At 37.1% G+C, this 15,359-nt stretch overlaps 1 long non-coding RNA gene across 1 annotated transcript in view; it reads right to left on the bottom strand.

Moving 5' to 3' along the window:
• Positions 1-15,359, bottom strand: part of LOC116668730 — a 73,788-nt gene that overhangs the window by 41,880 nt on the left and 16,549 nt on the right. The window lies entirely within an intron of this gene.

Raw genomic sequence — 15,359 nt, 5'->3', positions numbered from 1 at the left:
ATGCAACTGATTTTTGAACGTTAATTTTGTAACCTGCTACCTTGCTGAATTCTTCAATCAGTTCTAGTAGCTTTTGTGTGGACCTTTTAGGGTTTTCTATATATAGTAACATGTCATCAGCATATAATGACACTTTTACCTCTTCTTTTCCAATTTGGATCCCTTTTATTTCTTTCTCTTGCCTGACTGCTGTGGCTAGGACTTCCAGGACTATGTTGAATAGGAGTGGTGATAGTGGGCATCCTTGTCTTGTCCCAGATTTTAGTGGGAAGCTTTTGAGTTTTTCACCATTGAGTACTATGCTGGCTGTAGGTTTGTCATATATAGCTTTTATTATGTTGAGATATGTTCCCTCTATATCCACTTTGGCGAGACTTTTTATCATAAATGGGTGTTGAATTTTATCAAATGCTTTTCCTGCATCGATTGAGATGATCATGTGGTTTTTGTCCTTTTTCTTGTTGATGTGATGTATTACATTGATTGATTTGCGTATGTTGAACCAGCCTTGTGTCCCTGGGATGAACCCCACTTGGTCATGATGTATAATCTTTTTTATGTGTTGTTGGATTCTATTTGCTAAACTTTTGGTGAGGATTTTGGCGTCTATGTTCATCAGTGATATTGGCCTATAATTCTCTTTTTTTGTAGTGTCTTTGCCTGGTTTTGGTATCAGGGTGATGGTGGCTTCATAGAATGAGTTTGGGAGTATTCCCTCCTTTTCAATCATCTGGAAGACTTTGAGAAGGACTGGTATGAGTTCTTATTTGTATGTTTGGTAGAATTCCCTGGTGAAGCCGTCCGGTCCTGGACTTTTATTTATAGGGAGGTTTTTAATTGCTATTTCTATTTCCTTTCTAGTGATCGGATTGGTCAAGTGTTCAGATTCTTCTTGATTCAGTTTTGGTGGACAGTATGTTTCCAGAAACTTGTCCATCTCCTCTAGGTTATCCAGTTTGGTTCTATATAGTTTTTCATAATATTCTCGTATGATATTCTGTATTTCTATTTTGTTTGTTGTAATTTCTCCATGTTCCTTTCTTATTTTGCTAATTTGTGCTCTCTCTTTTTTCTTCTTTGTGAGTTTTGCCAGAGGTTTGTCGATTTTATTTACTTTTTCAATAAAACAGCTTTTGGTTTGGTTGATTTTTTCTATGGTCTTGTTAATCTCTATTGTATTTAATTCCTCTCTGATCTTTATTATTTCCTTCCTTCTGCTGCTTTTTGGGGCTTTTTGTTCTTCTTTTTCTAATTCATTCAGGTGGTGGGTTAAATTGTTTATTTGAGATTGTTCTTCTTTTTTGAGGAAGGCCTGTATCGCTATAAACTTCCCACTTAGCACTGCCTTTACTGTGTCCCATAGGTTTTGAGTGGTTGTGCTTTCATTATCATTTGTCTCAAGGTATTTTTTAATTTCAGCTTTGATTTCCTCATTGATCCATTGTTTTTTCAATAACATATTGTTTAATCTCCATGCTTTCCTTTTTTTCTCCTTTGTTTCTCTGTTGTTGATTTCCAGTTTCATGGCATTGTGGTCAGTAAAGATGCTTGAGGTAATTTCTATCTTCTTAAAATTGTTGAGGTTTCTTTTGTGCCCGAGTACATGATCGATCCTGGAAAATGTTCCATGTGCACTTGAAAAGAATGTATATCCTATTTTGGGGGGGTGTAATGCTCTGAAAATATCCACCAAATCTAGTTTTTCTATTGTAGCATTTAATTTCTCTGTTGCCTTGTTTATTTTCTGTCTGGAAGATCTGTCTAGTGATGTTAATGCAGTGTTAAAATCTCCAACTATGATTGTATTCCCATCAATATCCCCCTTTATCTCTGTTAGTAATTCTTGTATGTACTTAGGTGCTCCTATATTGGGTGCATATATATTAACGAGTGTAATATCCTCATCATGTATCACTCCTTTAATCATTATAAAATGTCCTTCTTTATCTTTCTTTATGGCCTTTGTTTTAAAGTCTATTTTGTCTGAAATCAGTACTGCAACACCTGCTTTTTTGGCTTTTCCATTTGCATGGAATATCCTTTTCCATCCTTTCACTCTCAATCTATATGTGTCCTTCTCCCTAAAGTGGGTCTCTTGTATGCAGCATATTGAAGGTTCTTGCTTTATTATCCAGTCTGCCACTCTATGTCTTTTGACTGGAGCATTTAGTCCATTAACATTTACAGTAATTAATGATAGATGTGTGTTTATTGCCATTTTGAACTTATCTTTGCAGTTGAATTGGTATATCCTCTTTGTTCCTTTCTTCTTCCTTTTGTGGTTTGGTAATTTTCCTTTGTATTTTCATGGATTTTATTTAATTTTTGTGACTCCTTTGTAAGTTTTTGGCTTGTGGTTACCCTTTTTTTAAATCTATTAACCCATTACTATAACTGTTTTTATTAAACTGATAGTAACATGATCTCAAACCCATCCTACTGTTAAAAAAATTTAAAAAAGAAAGGAAAAGATATTCTATATTTCCCTGCCTCCCTCTCCCACTCTCAGTGATTTGTATGTCTTCTTTTATAATTTCATGTTTACTTTATTTGTAATTCATGAGTTATCACCTTTCCTGTTGTGAGTTTCTCATTTCTGTAGCATCCTGCTGCTTTTCTATTTAGAATAGCCCTTTCAATATTTCTTTTAGCATGGGTTTAGTGTTGCTAAACTCCTGCAGCTTTTTTTTTGTCTGTGAAACTCTTTATTTCTCCTTCTATCCTAAAGGATAGCCTTGCTGGATAAAGGATCCTAGGCTGCATCTTTTTTTCATTCAGGTCTTTGAATATATCTTGCCACTCCCTTCTGGCCTGTAGTGTTTGTGTAGAGAAGTCAGCTGAGAGCCTTATGGGGGTTCCCTTGTAACTTACTCTTTGCTTTTCTTTTGGTGCCTTTAGAATCCTTTCTTTATGCTTGACTCTGGCCATCTTGATTATGATATGTCTTGGTGTGGGTCTATTTGGGTTCTTCCTGTTTGGGACCCTCTGAGCTTCCTGTACTTGGATATCTGATTCCTTCTTTAAGTTTGGGAAGTTTTCAGTCATGATTTCTTCAAAAACCTTTTCAATCCTCTTTGATCTTTCTTCTCCTTCTGGGACCCCTATTATGCGAAAATTGGGACGCTTTATGTTATCCCATAAGTCCCTTATGCTATTTTCATTATTTTTTATTTGCTTCTCTTGTAGTTCTTCTGAATGGGTGCTTTCTATTGCCCTGTCTTCTAGATCACTAATTCGTTCCTCTGCATTATCTAGTCGGCTTTGCACAGCTATTAGATCATTCCTCATCCCTGTCAATGAGTTTACCCATTCTACTTGGCTCTTCTTTATAGCTTCAATTTCATTTTTGACATATTTTATATCTATAAACGCTATCTTTTTTATTTCCTTCAGCAATTTGATCACTCCTTTTTTGAAATCTTAAGCTAGTAGGCTATCGATGTCTTTTTGTTGATCTTTCTTTCAGGGGATTTCTCTTGTTGTTTTAATTGGGAAAGGTTTTTCTGCTTCTTCATCTTGCTCATACCTCTCTGGCACTGTGGTTTATGAAATATCAGATGTTTATTTTGGCTCTTAAGGATTTTATCTATCTAATGCTTATTTAGGAATAGAACTCAGGAAAAAAAGAGAGGAAAAATAAGAGAGAGAGGTAAAGAATTTTAAAAGGAGGGAGAAAGAGGGTTTGAAAACAGTATATAATGAATAATAGAAGAATGAATTGAAGCAAAGTATTAATCGGGTTAAGACGTCCTTTTAAAACATTTACCTAAAAAAAGGGGGGAGATGAATAGATGTATTTGAAACCTGTGTCTAATCAATAACAGGACATCAAAACCCAAGAGAAATAGAAATGAATTAAGAAGTAAAAATTAAGAGAGTAAAAAAAATAGAACAGGTAAAAACAGATTTAAAAAAAAAAGGGGGGGGAAGATGAATAGATGTATTTAAAACCTGTGTCTAATCAATAACAGGACATCAAAACCCAAGAGAAATAGAAATTAATTAAGAAGTAAAAATTAAGAGAGTAATAGAAAATAGAACAGGTAAAAAAAGATTTAAAAAAAAAAAAAAAGGAGGGGGGTGGGTTTGTCGGTGTTCTCCTGGAGTCTGTGTGCTTTTAATGTGAAGTATTTCTGTCTTCGTCCTGTTTTGGAAGCTCAGCTTGCTGTTTTCAGAGGCCCTCCATTGGCGCCCTCTTCTGTGCTGCTCCCAGCACCTGTCGGCAAGCAGATCGCGCCTCCTCCTAACACTGGGTCTGGTGCAGCTCTCCTCTGCTGCGGGCGGGCGGGTCGCTGCCCCTCCAGATGCCGCAGTCAGATGTTGCAGACTGGCCGGGTAGGAGGGCGGGCCTTGCCCCCTCCCAGCACCTTGGTCAGGGGCTGTGTTCCTGCCCGAAAGGCGGGGGCCGCTCTCTACCTGCGCCGCGGGTAGCTCCGCTGCTCTGTGCGGCTGCGCGCTCCGCCCTGGTCCGCCCTCTGCCCTGGTCGGGGCTCCGCAGGTGGGCTTGGGGAAGACCAAGGGACAGCCTTGTCCCTGCTCCCAGCCAGAACCCAGCTCCTTGTTTGTCTTTGTGGAGCAAGTTCTCTGAGGGACCAGGATGGAAGGATCCTATCTGACCCGGGCTGCAGGCCAGTCTCAGTCTGGCCTTTGAGGCTGCTAAGCCCTTCCGCGCCGATGCAGGTTTCGCCCCCGCCCCCGCCTGGGTGCTCAGCGCCGGAGGATATGGCGGCTGTGCCTGAGCCCCGCCTCTCTTCCCCCGAAAACTTTCCGCGGGTTTTCAGAGATGGGGGTGTGCACCCTTCCTCGGAGAGCACATCAACCTTGCTGTTTTACGGAGGGCCCAGGTTGTTCTGCCCTGTGCACCCACAGCCACGGCGCGCAGCCCCTTGCGTTCTCCAGGGGCTGCCTCTGTGCAGCCGCCCCCGTCCTCCGCCCGGCTTGTGCAGCCTGGCCCTGCCAGCCGCTGCTGGCCGCGTCTCAGGCTGCCTGTCGGGGGGACGCTCTGTGCCCATTTAACTTAGTTCTGTTAGTCAAGGTCTGCTGTGTACAGATCCGAGCCTCGGAGGCTCCCCCTCCGTCCTGCTGGCCTCTCAGTTGGAGAGGGGAGACCCAGCGAGCGAGCGCCAGTCCTCCTTTGCCGCTCCCTCCCCGCGGGACCGTCCGGCGCTGCTTTGCCTTTTGTTCTTTCTTTTTTCCTTTTCTCCTACCAGATTTTTGGCGTCTATCTTTTGGAGAGGGCGATGTTCTGTCGGAGTTCCACAGGTGCTCTGGTTGGCTGAGTGGGTCTGTAGATGTGGGTCTTGGTGTATTTGTGGGAGAGGGTGACCTGCGAGCGTCCTTCTACTCCGCCATCTACTACACATTTTTAAATAACAGTATTAGGAGAATTCCCCTATGCATGTTCTCTCTTCCCTCAGAGAGCAACATTAGATACTTTGCCTCTTTCTCTCAAGTTTTACAAATGAACAGTAGTGATAGCTCCAGTCAATACTTTATATAAGTTCTTTTTATTCCCATCCAGTATATTCAGATTCTTTTTATTTTTATATCCTCTTTATGCTCCCTGTTTTTCCAAGCCCCCATTGTAAATTATAAATGGACATAACTTCCACACTTCATGTGAATATCCATGTTTATTCCTGTGCTATAGTGGCTTTACTCTCTTTGTTTATGAGTTTAACATTAAGAAGATTATCTTTATGCTGTAAAGGATAAGCAATACAGATAAAAATTGAGAATATAGGAAAGGGCATTTAAACATGTGAATCCAGTTAGCTCCATCCAAAGTTCCCTTCTCAGCCCAAACAAAATGGAATTTGAGCAGTAAAAGACGCTTATTTAAGCTAACAATAAAAATTTTCAAGAAGGATTTCCTAATCTTCTTTCCTATGGAAGATTCAGGTATGTTGAGGTTTAAAGGTAAAGATTATGTTCTATCAACCAATATCTAAAGTGATCTAGGTAAGTCTCAGCCTCATCTATAAGGTTAAACCAAATGTTATTCCTGTAGTTCAAGGTCAGCAGCCTGGGAGCTGGACAGGCTATGTCTGCTCAAAATCCATGCTTGTTAAAAATAATTGTCTGCACTGAAATCAATGTCATTGACTTTTGCCTCTTAGGTTTTTGCAACCCAAGCTTCTGCAGTTTGTTTGCTGACTCTGATCAGCCAGCATTCCTGAGAACATCATCTGGCCAACTTTTGGGTAGCCTTCTGTGATCCTTCCTTGGCTGTCTTCCTCAGTTCTTGCAGTGTTACCCAGAAGCAAACAATGTTGTTAGACCCGAAGTCTGTGCTATACCTGAGGCATCCAGCATTTGTTCTAAGTCTGATTGCCACTATAAAAGTCAGCCCCTAACCTTCAGTCAAAATTATAAAAATCTGCACCAAAACACCAAAGACTTTCATATGATCAGAATCTCAGTTATATTGTCAAAGCTTATTGTTACCCATACTTATGTCACCATCTTTAATCAAATCAGGTTAGTGTGTCCCTCAAATTCCACTTTGTCTATTTGCCAACATTTCCTATTCCACACAACAGAATTTAGAGACCTTACTCTGTACCATTACAGTTCCCTACTATGCAAATCAGTACTGAATTAATTAAAAAAAACAATAAATCAAAGTTTATACAGATGAAACACTTTTAGAAGAGGGCTAGTTTCCATGCAGTGTTTTTTTTTTTTTTGTCACATTGTTATTTAATGTACAAAAACTCATTCTTATTTTTAGATAGTGGAGTTTATGGTAAGAATGTGAATGTAAGAGGGGGCTGCCAAGATGGCAGAGTAGAAGGATGCATATCTCACTCACTCCCATGAATACACCAAGAATTACATCTACAGACCCATCCATTCACACAGGATGCCTATTGAACTTTGGAAGAATATCTCTTATTCTAAATACAAGAGGATTCCCCACAAAAAAAAAGGGGGGGGGAAGAAAAGGAAATTGGTGTGGGACTTGTTCTGCAGGGAGAGAGCAGCAAAGGAGGGAAACCACCTTTATTCTGGGATACCCCATCTCCAGTGGGGAAGTCAGAGGGAACAGAAAGGGGGCTTAAAAGACTTGGAGGAGAAAACAACAGCTGATTGGCACACAGAACTGAGAGAAACTGGTACAAAGTGTCCCTGTGATCTGCAGCCCAAGATGCAAGCTGGCAGGGGTGGTCTGGGACTGACTGCTGGAGCTTGGTGATGAGCTTGGTGACTTATGGAGCCTGGGAAGAGGGCTGTGACTGGCTGCATAGAGGCAGCCTAAAGGGGTTGGAGTGTGGTATGGGCTGTGGCTGGGAATGTATGCAAAACAGAACAGCTTGGGACCCCCCCATAAAAAAGCAACACTGCTGGCGCTTAAGGTAGGGAGGTGCACAATGGAGCTGAGCCATAACTGCTGTCTATCCTAGCCCAGAGGGCTTGCTCAGCACCATTGTTAGTGCATTTTCATGAGAAAAGAAGTGAGGATCAGTCACAGTCATCACAATTCCTGATGTGTGGCTCCCAGTGGAGGCAGGGCTGAAACATGAATTCATACCTAAAAGTCCTACAAATTCATAGGCAAGACTTACTGAGATTTGTTTACAGACCTAGGCAAAGGGGGTGGATTTGCTCAGCTGGTGACTTTGTGGACCTACTCTTCTAAGATGTAGTGGATTCCTAGCACACAATGTGGGCAGGTTTAGAATTTACAGCAGGCCTACATAGCTTATCTGGACATGGAGAAGGGGTCTGTGCTGACCCTGTAGCACAACTTAGATCCAGGTGCCATGCATGACTGTACACTTAGTATGGCAGGTTCTGGTGCCTGACATCAGCAGATCTGCACTGGTGACTCAGTGGGCACAGAACATGGGGGACATCAGGCCAGTTGCTGACACTCCCATGGCTGAGAAAGGGACAAGGGCAGTGTGAGCAAACAGTAATGTGTAAGCCCAAAAAACTAGTGACAGAACAACACCACAGAGGGCACCTCCCAGTTGACATCTTCAGCAGAGGAATACTCAGTAGCTCTTCTTCCAGCTGAAGCACTCCAACCATGCCTATCACATAACATACTTCAGAAATAGGTGTGTAAGCCTGTATTCCAACAGTTAGAAAGCAGACCCAGCCTCTGCCAGGGCTAAAACAACTACATTAAAAAATGAAGCCCTGTTCAACAACCAGGGCAGTTTCTGGTCACCACAACACCAACCACACTCCTAATCAAAGGGATAACCACCAACACACTTGAAGAAAGATGTGGCAACAATCCATAATTAAAACAGCCCTCATGACATAATTATTAGATGTGCAATGTCTACAAAGGAATGCTCCCACTTTGAAAATAAAAAAGCCCTCAAGACCACAGTAGATAACTGATATTCCTAAATCCATACAGCCAGAGAAATATAAGTAAAATGAAGAACCTGAGGAATCATTCCCAGTTAAATGAACAAGAGAAGTCCCCAGAAATAACAAACAATAAGATAGACCTCAACAATCTCCTAGATCATGATTTCAAAAAAAGGGTGATAAAAACACTGAAGGAAATGAAAAAGACTATGAATAGAGACAGAGAATACTATAAAAATACTATAAAAACAAACTATAAAGAAGAGCCAATTAAGAACAGAAAACTCGATGGCTGAGATAAGGGCTGAGCTAAAGGCAGTCAAAAGCAGACTAGATAATGCAGAGGGATGAATAAGTGGCTTAGAAGACAGGATAACATAAATCATCCAGCCAGAACAGCAGACAGAAAAGCAGTTGAAAATCAGTGAAAGCAATATAAGGGACCTATAGGATAATATAAAGCATACCAAACTATGCATAATAGGGGTCCCAGAAGGAGAAGAAAGAGAAAAAGGGATTGAAAAAGTATTTGAATAAATCATGACTGAAAACCTCCTGAACCTAAAAAGGAAACAGATATCCAAGTACATCAAGCATAGAAAGTCCCAAACAAGAAGAACTCAAACAGACCTACACAGACATATTATAATTAAGATGGCAATGTTAAAGAAAAATAAATTATTCTAAAGGTAGCCAAAAATTTTTAAAAAGGTTAGTTATAAGGGAACCCCATAAAGCTTTTAGCTGACTTCTCTACACAAACACTGGTGGCCAGAAGGGTGCTGCAAGATATATCCAAAGTCCTGAAGAAAGCTACAACCTAGGATGCTCTATCTTGCAAGACTATCCTATAGAGTAGAAGGAAAGGTAAAGAATTTCACAGACAAGCAAAACCTAAAAGAATTCAGCAATACTAAACTTACACTCAAAGAAATATTGAAAGGTCTACTTTAAATAGAAAAGAGCAGGAAACTACAGAAAGGAGAAAACGTAATTGGAAATGTAACTATGATGAGTTGCAACAGAACAAACATGAAGATTTAAAAGAGGACATCAAAATCGTAAAAGGGAGGAGAGAAGAGAAAGAAAAAACAGATTTTTTTTCTTTTTTTCATTCTTTTTAGGATGTGTTTGAGCTTATATTACTACCATTCTAAAGCAAAACAGATATAGTAATCGATTAATATACTTGAAAAACAGGGTAACCACAAGTCAATAGCATACAACAAAAACAAAAAAGAGTAACAAAACCCAAAGAGAAACCAAGCTAATACAAAAGAAATTTATCAAACTACAAAAAGAAACAATAAGAAAAAGAAAGAAACAATGAAGAAATACCAAATCAAATGGAAAACAAATTTCAAAATGGCAATAAACACATATCTATCAATAATTACCATAAATGTCAATGGACTAAATGCTCCTATCAAAAGACATAGAGTGGCAGATTGGATAATAAAATAAGAATGTACTATATGCCCCCTACAAAAGACTCACTTTAGAGTGAAGGACGCACATATATTGAAAGTGAGAGGATGGAAAATATATTTCATGAAAATGGAAATGACAAGAAAGTATGAGTTGCAACACTGATTTCAGACAAAATAAACTTTAAAACAAAGGTCATAAAGAAAGATAAAGAAGGGTATTATTTAACAATCAAAAGAGCTAAACAAGAAGAGACTATTACACTTGTTAACATATATACACCCAATATGGGAACACCTAAATATATAAAACAAATAGTAACAGACATAAAGTGAGAAATAGATGGGAACACAATAATAGTAGAAGTTAACAATCCATTGACATAATTGGAAGATCCTCCAGACAGAAAATCATAAGGCAACAGAGATACTAAATGACAAAATAGAACAGTTAGAATTTGTTGATATATTTAGGACATTACATACCCCCTAAAACAGAATATATGTTCTTTTCAAGGGAGCAAGAAACTTTCTGTAGGATAGACCATATACATGGGAACAAAAGAAGCCCCAACAAATTGAAGAGGATAAAAATTATTTTCAGCATCTTTTCTGACTAAAATGCCATGAAACTAGAAATTAAGCACAGAAAAACAAATAAGAAAAGAATGACAGCATGGAGACTAAACAATATGCTACAAAAATAAAAAAAGGGCCAATGATGAAATCAAAGCTGAAATTAAAAAATACTTTGAGACAAGGGACAATGAAAACACAATTGCACAAAATCAATGGATTGAGCAAAAGAAGTCCTAAGAGGGAAGTTCATAGCAATACAAGCCTACCTCAAAAAACAAGAACAATCTCAAATAAACATCCTAACCTACCACTGAAAAGAATTAGAAGAAGAATAGCAAACAAAAACTAAAGTCAACAGAATGAAAGAAATTATACACATCAGAGAGGAGATAAATAAAATAAAGATTAAAAAAATAGAAAAAAAAATCAAGCAAATCAAGAGCTTATTTTTTGAAAGAATAAACAAAATTGACAAATCTCTGACCAGGCTCACCAAGAAGAAAAGAAAGAGAACACAAATAAACAAAAGAAGAAATGAAATGGAGAAATTAGAACCAATGCCAGAGAATACGAAAAACCATGAGAATACCATGAAATCTATGGCAACAAACTGAGGCAACCTAGAAGAAATGGACAAATTTCTAGAAGCATACAGTCCACCAAGACTGAATCAAGAAGAAATAAATCATTTGAACAGTAAGATCACTACCTGGAAAATAGAATCAGCCACAAAAAAACCTCCCTATGAACAAAAGTCCAGGACCAGTTGGCTTCACTGGGGAATTCTACTAGACATATAATGAAGAACTCATACCAATCCTTCTCAATCTCTTCCAAAGATTGAAGAGGAGAGAAGACTCCCAAACTCATTTAAGGAAGCCAGCATCACCCTGATACCAAAGCCAGACAAAGATACAAAAAAGAAAACTATAGGTCAACATCCTTGATGAACATAGATACAAAATCCTCAACAAAATATAAGCAAACAGAATCCAACAACATGTAAAAAAGACCATACACTGGGATTAAGTTAGATTCATCCCAGAGACACAAGGATGATTCAACATAGGTAAATCAATCAATGGGATACACCACATCAATAAAAGAAAGGACAGAAATCACATGATCATCTCAATAGATGCAGAAAAAGCATTCAATAAAATTCAACACGCATTTATGATAAATACTCTTACCAAGGTGGGTATAGAGGAAACATATCTTGACATAATAAAAGCTATTTATGACAAAGCCACAGTCAGCTTAATACTCAAAGGTGAAAAGTTGAAAGCCTTCCCACTGAAATCTGGAACAAGACAAGGATGCCCACTTTCACCACTTCTATTCAACACAGTCTTGGGAATGCTAGCCACAGCTTTCAGAAAAGAAAATATAATTAAAAAGGATCCAAATTGGAAGAGAAGAGACAAAATTGTCACTATATGAGGATGACATGATCCTATATATAGAAAATCCTAAAAACTCCACATAAAAACTACTAGAAGTAATAAAAGAATTTGGCAAGGAAGAAGGATACAAGATTAACATACAAAAATCACTGCATTTATTTATCCTAACAATAAACTATCATCCAAAAAATAAAATATTATGAATAAACCTGACCAGGGAGGTGAAAGATTTTATATGAAGAGAAAAACAAAACATTGATTAAGAAAATTAAAGATGACTTAAAGAAATGGAAAGATACACAATGCTCTTGGATTGGAAGAATCAATATTGTTAAAGTGGCCATGCTGACCAAAGAAATCTACAGATTTAATGTAATCTCTATCAAATTACACAGGACATTTTCCATAGGACTACAACAAATAATCCTAAAATTTATATGGAGTCAAATAGACCCAGAATTGCCAAGTCAATACTGAAGAAAAAGAATGAAACTGGAAGAATAACTCTCCCAGACTTCAGACAATACTACAGACCTACAGTAATCAAAACAACATAGTATTGACACAAAAACAGACATATGGATTGACAGAACAGAATACAGATCCCAGAAATAAACCCACAGACTTAAAACAAATTAATATTCAACAAAGGAGCTAAGAATAATCAATGGAGAAAAGAAAGTATCTTCAGCAAATGGTGTTGGAGAAACTGAACAGCTGCTTGTAAATCAATGAGGTTAGAACACACCCTCACATCATACACAAAAAATAAATTCAAAATGGCTTAAAAACTTAAACATAAGACAAGACACTATAAACTTCTTAGAAGAAAACATAGGCAAAACTTTGTCTGATATAAATCTTAGCAATGTTCTCTTAGGACAGTCTACCCAGGCAATAGAAACAAAAGCAAAAATAAATAAATGGGGCCTAATTAAACTTATAAGTTTTTGTACAGCAAAGGAAATCATAAGCAAAACAAAATGACAGCCTATGGAGTGGGAGAAAATATTTGCAAATGATGTGACTGACAAAGGTTTAATATTCAGAATATGCAAACAGTTCATACAACTTAATAACAAAAACAAACAAACAAACAACCCAATCCAAAAATGGGTAGAAGACCTAAATAAGCAATTCGCAAATGGAGACATACAAATAGCCAATAGGCACATGAAAAGATGCTTAATATCATTAATTATCAGAGAAATGCAAATCAAAACTACAATGAGGCATCACCTCCCACCCACAAAATGGCCATCATTAAAAAGTCCATGAATGATAAATACTGGAGAGGCTGTGGAGAAAAGAGAACCCTCTTACACTGCTGGTGGGGATGTAGTTTGGTGCAGCCATTATGGAAATCAGTATGGAATTTCCTCAAAAAACTAAAAATAGACTTACTATATGATCCAGCAAATCCACTCCTGAGCATATATCCAGAAGGAAGTCTCATTCAAAAAGATACATACATTCCAATGTTCATAGCAGAACTAATGTTTAATAGCCAAGACATGGAAGAAACCTAAATGTCCATCAACAGATGACTGGATAAAGAAGGTGTGGTATATTTATACAGTGGAATTCTACTCAGCTATAAAAAAAGAATAAAATAATGCCATTTGCAGCAACATGGATGGACCTGGAAATTATCATTCTAAGTAAAGTAAACTAAAAAGAGAAAGAAACACCACATAATATCACTCATATATGGAATCTAAAAAAAGAAGGAAAATAGACATTAATGAACTCATGTACAAAACAGAAGCAGATTCACAGACATAGTAAACACTCTTATGGTTACTGGAAAAAATTGAGTGGGATGTGGTAAGTTGGGAGTTCAAGGTTTGCAAGTATGAACTAGTATATATAAAAATAGGTAAAACCAAATTTATTCTCTATTGCACAGGGAACTATATTCAATATCTTGTAGTAACCTTTAATAAAAAGAATATGAAAATCAATATATGTGTGTATATTTATGACTGAAACGTTACGCTGTACACAAGAAATTGACACATTGTAACCAACTATACTTCAATAAAGGGAAAATAACATGAATATAGAAAAAAGAAAGTAATGCTTACATTTATTTTTACTGTTATCATCATAAGACAGAATTCAGGAGCACTCATGCTATTAGTTTTGCTGTGACAAATCATGGTAGCAAATTCTTAGTTTTGCTTTGAACCTTGGACATTAGCCCTTATCTTGAGTATCCTTGACTTCAGGTGTCAATACTTTCAGGAGATGTCTAAGAATATGTGGTCATGTCTTTTTTCAGGTAACTAGAGTTTCCAAAATTATAAGTTTTATTAAAATTATAGAAGCAGTATTTTATAACCATCACCTTGGCCATATTTTACTCTCAGTTTAGCATGTCACTTGATGTAAAAATTGATTTGGTTATTTCTGCTTAGTATGCTCTACCTAAGGAATGGTACCTTATACATATGTAAACCATATTACTTATTTAACTTTTATAGACAATAAAAATATTCCACCTTGGGAATTAAGGTGTTCCACAAAAATATTATTTTAAAGTCACTATACTGAGTCCTGTGAAAAGCAAAATAATTTACATCTTCTCTAACATTCAAAAATGCTTATTTGATTAAAGTTGTTTGTTTTGATATTTTAAGCCAAAATACTTAGCATAAGTTCTGTATTAATTGCCAAACCACATTCTGAGATTTTCTGTTGAACTCCACTGAAGTTTAAAGATTTCACTTTTCCTAATTTAATTTGTTATCATATCATTAATGGTCTCTTTTTGCTCTTCTTTCTTTCAATAGGTACAGAATCGTTTCCTCTTAACAATACAGAATGTATAAATTAAAAAAAAAGCTAATTAATATCTTCAGTTTTTATATTAACTTAATCTTATATTTTCTACATAGCTTTACCCATCAAATAGAAATTTAGCTTCTGTATTCTTGTTTTTTTTTTTTTAATAGACTTTATTCTTTTAGAGTAGTTTCAGGTTCACAACAGAATTGAGCAGAAAATACAGAGTTCATACATAGCCCTCCCCACCCACACATATATACTCAGCATCCTCATCATCCCTCATCAGTGTGGCATATTTGGTACAATTGATGAACCAACATGGGCACACTATTGTTAACCAAAGCTTATAGTTTACACTAAGGCTCATTCTTGATGTTGTACATTCTATGGGCTTTGACAAATGCGTAATAACATGTAGCCACCACTATAGTATTATGTATTCTTGCTAAGCCACTCTTCTAATGAGAACACAATGTGCATATGACAGAAACTTTGGGGAAGTAAAAAAATTATATCTCAGTATCCTCTTCATGGGATTATCTACATCATATGGTTGTTGTGAGAATTAACTTTTGCTCATAAATGTTAGCTTTATTATTATTACTGTAATTATATTTATTACTCTATGTTCCAAAATGCTAAACTGAAGGTCAATAAAATTAAAATTTTTCTCAAGCCAACATTTAAATTAAACATTTTATTTCAAGTATTTATCATTTTCATCTCTTTTGAGAGATGAAAAATTGTCATTACTACAATTTATAAAATAAAATATTTAGTTATCTTCACATTACTGACTGAACAGAGATTTTTCTGAACTCTGTCA

The sequence above is a fragment of the Camelus ferus genome, chromosome 14 (assembly GCF_009834535.1).
Source record: "Camelus ferus isolate YT-003-E chromosome 14, BCGSAC_Cfer_1.0, whole genome shotgun sequence".
NCBI lineage: Eukaryota > Metazoa > Chordata > Mammalia > Artiodactyla > Camelidae > Camelus > Camelus ferus.
This window is presented reverse-complemented; position numbering and strand designations above follow the sequence as displayed.